Genomic DNA, 6,170 nt, shown 5'->3' with positions numbered 1-6,170 from the left:
CGGCAGCAGGAGGCAGCAGCGATCCACAACATCAGTTCAAGAAAAGCTGCCACAGTGGATTCAACGTGCAATTTCGCAGAAATTTGGATGTTGGATGAAGTTTCACGCTAGGATAACTTATCACCGCACAATGGTTGTAGTTTTGGTCTCCCCGCGGTGTTAAAAAAAAGACCTGTTTCAAGAACAATTTATTTGGTCTGCGACTTACTACTGTGTTACTATTAAATGTGCGAAGATACATTCCAACGCTCTTGTTTTCTCCTGCTGCATTGTTTTTTCTTCGTTTTTCTTTGTTTCTCTTCCTTCGTTTTTTCCCCTACTTTCCTGCCTATATTTTTCGCCATCTTCTGCTTCTAGAGGTGGCGTTCAAGACATGGCGGCGATGCCGCGTTTTCAGCACCTGCATTACTTAAAAGCCTGCCCACTAAAAAAAAGCTTTTTTACACCCTTTCAGTAGCACATTGTTCCCAGGCAACAATTGTCATTCTTGTTGCGTATGCACTTCTTTAACTCTGCACAGCCAACGCTGTTCTGTCAGGAAGACTATGCCACAGTGATGCGACCGCGCCGTTCGTCTCCCAGAAGTACCATGATCGCAGCACTAAGTGCGTACAATATAGATGTCGAGTATTGTATGGGGCAAGATACGCCCCAAAGGGGGCAAAATGGCTACACCAAGTGAATTTTTGTCGTCGGCGTCGCCGTGAGATTCCGTATATATTTAGGTATAGGTATGGTTTATACCAGGCCTTGCTATGTGACATGCGGTATATGCGGGTTACATTGGCGCACTATCTCTAACACTAAAGTTGCTCATGTACCAGGTCTTACATTCTTGACAAGATTATTCCTCAGAATTTTGAGCACGGCAGCCCACAAACGGCATGAAACAAAACTCCGACAGCGCATGCCTGTTGACTTAATTCTTCTGAGACTTAAATATTAAAAGTGCGAAACAATAACACAGCTCTAACCTGAAAGTGACGTAATTTTATCGGCGCGGCTGGCACTATCTCCGGCATCGCCTCAGGAAAGAGGTTTGAAACATACCCGACACTGAAAAAGTTGTGGTAAAGTCGCTGAGACAGACGTTGGTTTTAACTAATAAACGTAAATGAAATTGGCTGATGGTAGGATTCAAACAGAGGACCCCTTGCACAGCAGCTCGTTTTTTTCTCAGCCAGCTTATGTTTACTTCCATTCGTGCTGTCACTACAGCTGCGAGTCTTACATTTCGTGTAATATTCTAACATGTTGCTATCATCGCTTCGCCCTTATGAAGAAACTGTGATATTTTTTTAAAACATGGCCATTGAGATAAATTTTCAATGTTGTCACAAGAGAGAGCTGTCGCTGATGGCTGCGATGCGGACACCACTGGTTCTCTTCTATATGTTATGCACTTTTTTTTGCCATCAAGCCATTATGATAATGTTGACGGTTGCTGCGCAAACTCATGAAAACGGAGACATCAAGGGCTGAAGCAACCCTAAACAGTTATCTTTGCAAAACAGCGCGTAAGTCGAAAGTGTTCTTACGGAGGTTGTCCATAGGAACAGCCTGTACTTTTTTTCTCTGGGAAGGATCAAAAGTACGATTGAATGCAATTAGGCAACGTTTCAGTTTATTGATCAATGGCTCTGATGACGGTTACAAAGTTTTTGGAAGCATTTGAAAACGCAAGAATGAAGTATCTTTGAGGTGTTATCCCTTCACACAGTTTTTTTTTATTTCGTTATTCTTTCTATTTCATTCACACTGTACTACTCATAAGCCCTTGGACTGAACAGAATTACAGCACTAACGCGAGCCACGACTTACTTGCCTAAAAGCAAAGCAATACAAAGTTGGCTCGTCAAGAACTACTCTAACAGATATTTCTAAAATGCACTGCCATTTAAGGTGTTTTAACGAATTGATGAGATTGATCACGAAACTTTCGCAAGCTAGAATACAGAGTAGTAACAACAAAAGGTAACGTAAGTCAGGAGCTCGCAGGAAGAGGAATGCGCTTGAAGTGTTGAACAGTGGGAAAACAGACAGCCTCGGATCTGAAGCCATTGTCTTCGTCGAAGACAAGTTTCCTTGTCAAGACGCTGGCTGTGATCTGAGGCCGCCTTCGGTTCACCACTATTTCTTTAACGTGCATTAACACGATTAATACAAAACTTGTCGAGAGAGTCCGTAAACGTATGAACTCAGTATATAAGCTATGTGTCGCATAGCACCAATTACATGAGGCCTTCCGCCAAACCTAACACCTGTGATGCCAACGTTCCCAGTATTAGAAGAGACCCTAGTATTACACTACAGCACACCACTACACTTGTTCAGATGCTTTCAAAATACAGCGCATGCACATCTTTCGGTTCTCATTCACTATCCTGCAGAAGACGAACGGGCTAGCAATACCTGCAAACTTGCAGAGATGTGCAGCGCTTGCGCACGGGGGAAGTAGGAAATAGAAGTGGTGAAATAGTGGTGGCTTAAAGTAATGGGGTCACAGACTTTCCACCGGTCTAGTGGCCGGCCACGAGGGAGCCATGACACGCAGCGAACGAAGATGTATCTGTAATTATCATGCACTGACACACACAAAGGCAGCAAAGGCCAGGCGAAGCTCAGAAACCGCTCAACATTGGGTTTTCTTTTCTTTCCGAAAGTTCCCCAAGCGCTTCGGTTTATTGCCCCCCAGCATGGCCGAGCATTATCTCCGCAATTTCATTTACTGCAGGTACGCCCTATACGTGCTACGAGCTCGTTAGTTCCACCGCTTCGCCCGCTCGGCTACGGCTTCCCTCTGTTTCGCCCGTGGCTTTCAATCATAGGGCATGTGGGGCACCTGCAAACGGAGTGAGGACGTCATAAAAGCCCCTAGTTGGGAACCGTGCTGCGATGCTGACTTGCTTGAGCGTAGCCTGGTGGGGTTCACTGAAAGAGAGCTGCGCGTGTGTGTGCGGTGAGTCAGAGAGAGGTCTAATCAGATTCTGGAAAGGAAAGGCGAATGAGGGCTTAAAACGTCCTTCAAGATGAGCTGAATACCCTTCTTGAGATCTCTGTGAGATTGGTCGTCTGTTGAACATCCCAGGCCAATGACCACTGCACCCATCAAACAATAATTTCCCTTGGAACTTTCGCGACTACTTTTTGGTAATATGCTAGACGATCTTTCAGGTTGTTTTTAACCGTTTGTGCAAAATAACGACTACGTGTTTTGTTTTTCTCTTTTTTCAAGTACTAAGGCTATATGAACGAAGGTGATTGGCGAGTTCTGTCAACTTTTGTAAATAGCGTCTTGGCTAGGAAATTGTTAATTCTAGTCCGTGTTGCGGTAGCTGTAAATTACACGCCTGCGCCCCCTCTCTTCTCGCCTGCGATCCTGTCTTTTTTGTCTCATGTTTCTCACAATGTGGATTATGTTTCCTTCCGTCGAGTAACAGTGGCTATTGGCATTAGCTTGTTTGCCCGTCTAAAAATCTATTGAAAGTACATAAACTTCTAAGTCACAAAAAGAATTTAGCGAACACACTTGGCATCAAGGACGAGTGCACGTATTACCAATCCAATCCAAATGTGCACTCAGACATCAAGACGCTCTATCTTCGATGTTTGTCCACGACTAAAATCTTGCGGTCTGCCTCACCATTGAGAGGTACTCAAAAAGCATGCTACTCGGTCACTTATTGGCTACAAAAGAACGAGAAAAAAAAACTTAAAACACGATAAACATGAACGAGGTTCCTCTTTTTACAGCTTCACGGATCGTACGAGATGGGGTTCGTCGAGTATAAATTCAGACCTTGAACACTTATGTACATTAGCTCGTTTAAGAGCGAATGCACTGAACTACGAGCGAAAATTAATTCTTAATGATTATATCTGTCAGATGGCCTTGACTGGGCACGATGGTAAATCCAGTTCGGAAAAGGCGGCAATGACGCACATCCAGACATAGCAACACAGTGCGGCGGTTTATTCTGGGATGTCCACGCTCAAAGACAGACCAGCGAAACGAGAAATAGGATGGCATGTCGCTTGATTCATACGAATTATAAAAAGAAGAGGCTACAGCTGATGGCTTTTTGCAAGCTTCGCTTTGCTTGCGCGCTTCTACCACCGTGGCTTCTGCGCTCTATCGCAAAACATGAACCGTGCATTGTCGTAGAAGCTTTGCCGGGCGTCAGTGATCCAGGGTTCGTTGTCACAGAAATATTCATACAAGATGGAGGTTAGTCATCGCAAAAATAGTTCTGCCAGTCTTAAGATCTTGTCTAGGAATGTTATAGACGGCGTTCTTGTATCGATTATATTTATGCTCAGTCGACATGTATACCGTCTACATACAGCAGTTACACAAAGCCTAGGGCCACAGGCGCGCATATTGTTTTTAGACAGTCTATAAACGCGTAGTCTTACAGATCCTATTAAATTACGAGCTTTTCTACGAACATTCTACAAGTTAATAACATACGTAGAAATCATTTACGTCCACTCTATTAAGTTTCACAGATAACCATGTGTACTGTTTGTGCCGATTTGTATAAATTGTTGAAATATGGATGCTAGGCAACAACGTGATAGTTAAGTCACGTGTTGACTGGCACTAGCTGGTTAGGTGTCGGACAGATAGCAGCGCTTAAATTGTATTCTTACTCTTCCGTGTCTTTTGGGCGGTTTTTAGTATGGAACATTATGACACCTTGATCACATAGGTTTGATGTCTCTGTGAATGCGGCTTCTGATTGGTTGTCTCCAGCTGAAACATCATCAACGCTGCAAGACGCATTAGACTCAACACGGGAACAGCCAGAAAGGCTGTCACGTGGCCTTTATTCACTGATTAGGCGCGCTTTCTCTGGCTTCTACCAGTTCCTACGTCTCTCTGCCACAGCGGCCGGCAGAAAAAGCGATAAAACAAGCCGCTTCGGACAGAATATTCTCGCTAATCTCCTTTGCCGCCCCGAAGAAACAGTTGTTCGGATATTCGCGTCACGTCCCAGCTGAGATGCGGCACGTGCAGGAGTGCAGCTTCCAACGTTTTGTGGGCCGCCGGGCACGCACCTTCAGCGCGACGGAGGACAGGCAGCCGGCACTCCTTTGCATCACCGTTTTATCGACTAGCACCAAATGCGGCCACGTGTCGCACATCTTTGCTTCTTGGCATGCATGTCTTGTCGTTTCTTATTCTGTCACCGAGGCAACGTTGCGGCTTTTCGGCCCATTCTAAACGGCTGGAACCAAGACCTGTTTACTTGTGTAAGGTCTGAGCAAAGGCGTAGCTTTTCGAGTGAACACGTAAATTGACTGCGAAGGTGAAACACCAAGTAACTCGACGTATTGACGGTTTTTCGTTCATCGATCTCAGCCTTAGTGTCATGACTAAGATGGCGTGCTGAAAAAGAAGACAAATGTTGTTGGGCGCGAGAATAAACACAACTATAGAATGTGTGGTCCCGGACAAAGACCCACATTGATTTAGCCAACATAAAGGCTCCAGGTCGATTCATAGCTGCTGCAAAACTTAGATGCCGATTTTAATATCGCTTGGCCAGCATTTCTATGAGCACACCTTAACTGTGCAGAAATCTCTTCAACTTGCTTGGAACCAAAGAGACTCTACCATTTGACTCTATTTTTATAGCGTCCTTTTTTGTAACTCCTGTAGTTGACAAAAACGACGCTACAAAGCAATCACAAAGAGAAGCCTCTTTAAACAAGCCCAAAAGTGTACCTTCATCGTCAAACCTCCATAAAGGTGCTGTTCAATGTATATATCACGTCACACACACTGGTATAATTATTTAGCTGTTACAAAGTTATTAGTTCCCATTGGTTGCTCGAGTGAAATGGTATGTAGCTAAACAATTAATAAACCCTACATTTCTTGTGATTTATGATCTGGCTTTGTTGAAAGGTTCAAGATAATTGCAAAAAATTATCAATTTGGTCTGTACTTTGTGTCTCTCTCTACGTGTTGAAACATACCGCTGGAAAAGTGCGTCCTTTGAACTCAAACCAACTGGCCCAGCTTGTTAACCTACAATGAGTTTGCAAACATTAATGCGAGGTTGCACGAATCGCATAATAATAGAGAAAATTGCAGCTTCACCAACAATTTCGCCAACCGCAAGGCCAATGTCTATTTTTTTTTTCGCCTGGGTTGCAACGCG

Source organism: Dermacentor variabilis, chromosome 6, assembly GCF_050947875.1.
Source record: "Dermacentor variabilis isolate Ectoservices chromosome 6, ASM5094787v1, whole genome shotgun sequence".
NCBI classification, from domain to species: Eukaryota; Metazoa; Arthropoda; class Arachnida; order Ixodida; family Ixodidae; genus Dermacentor; species Dermacentor variabilis.
Note: the sequence above shows the minus strand (reverse complement) of the source record.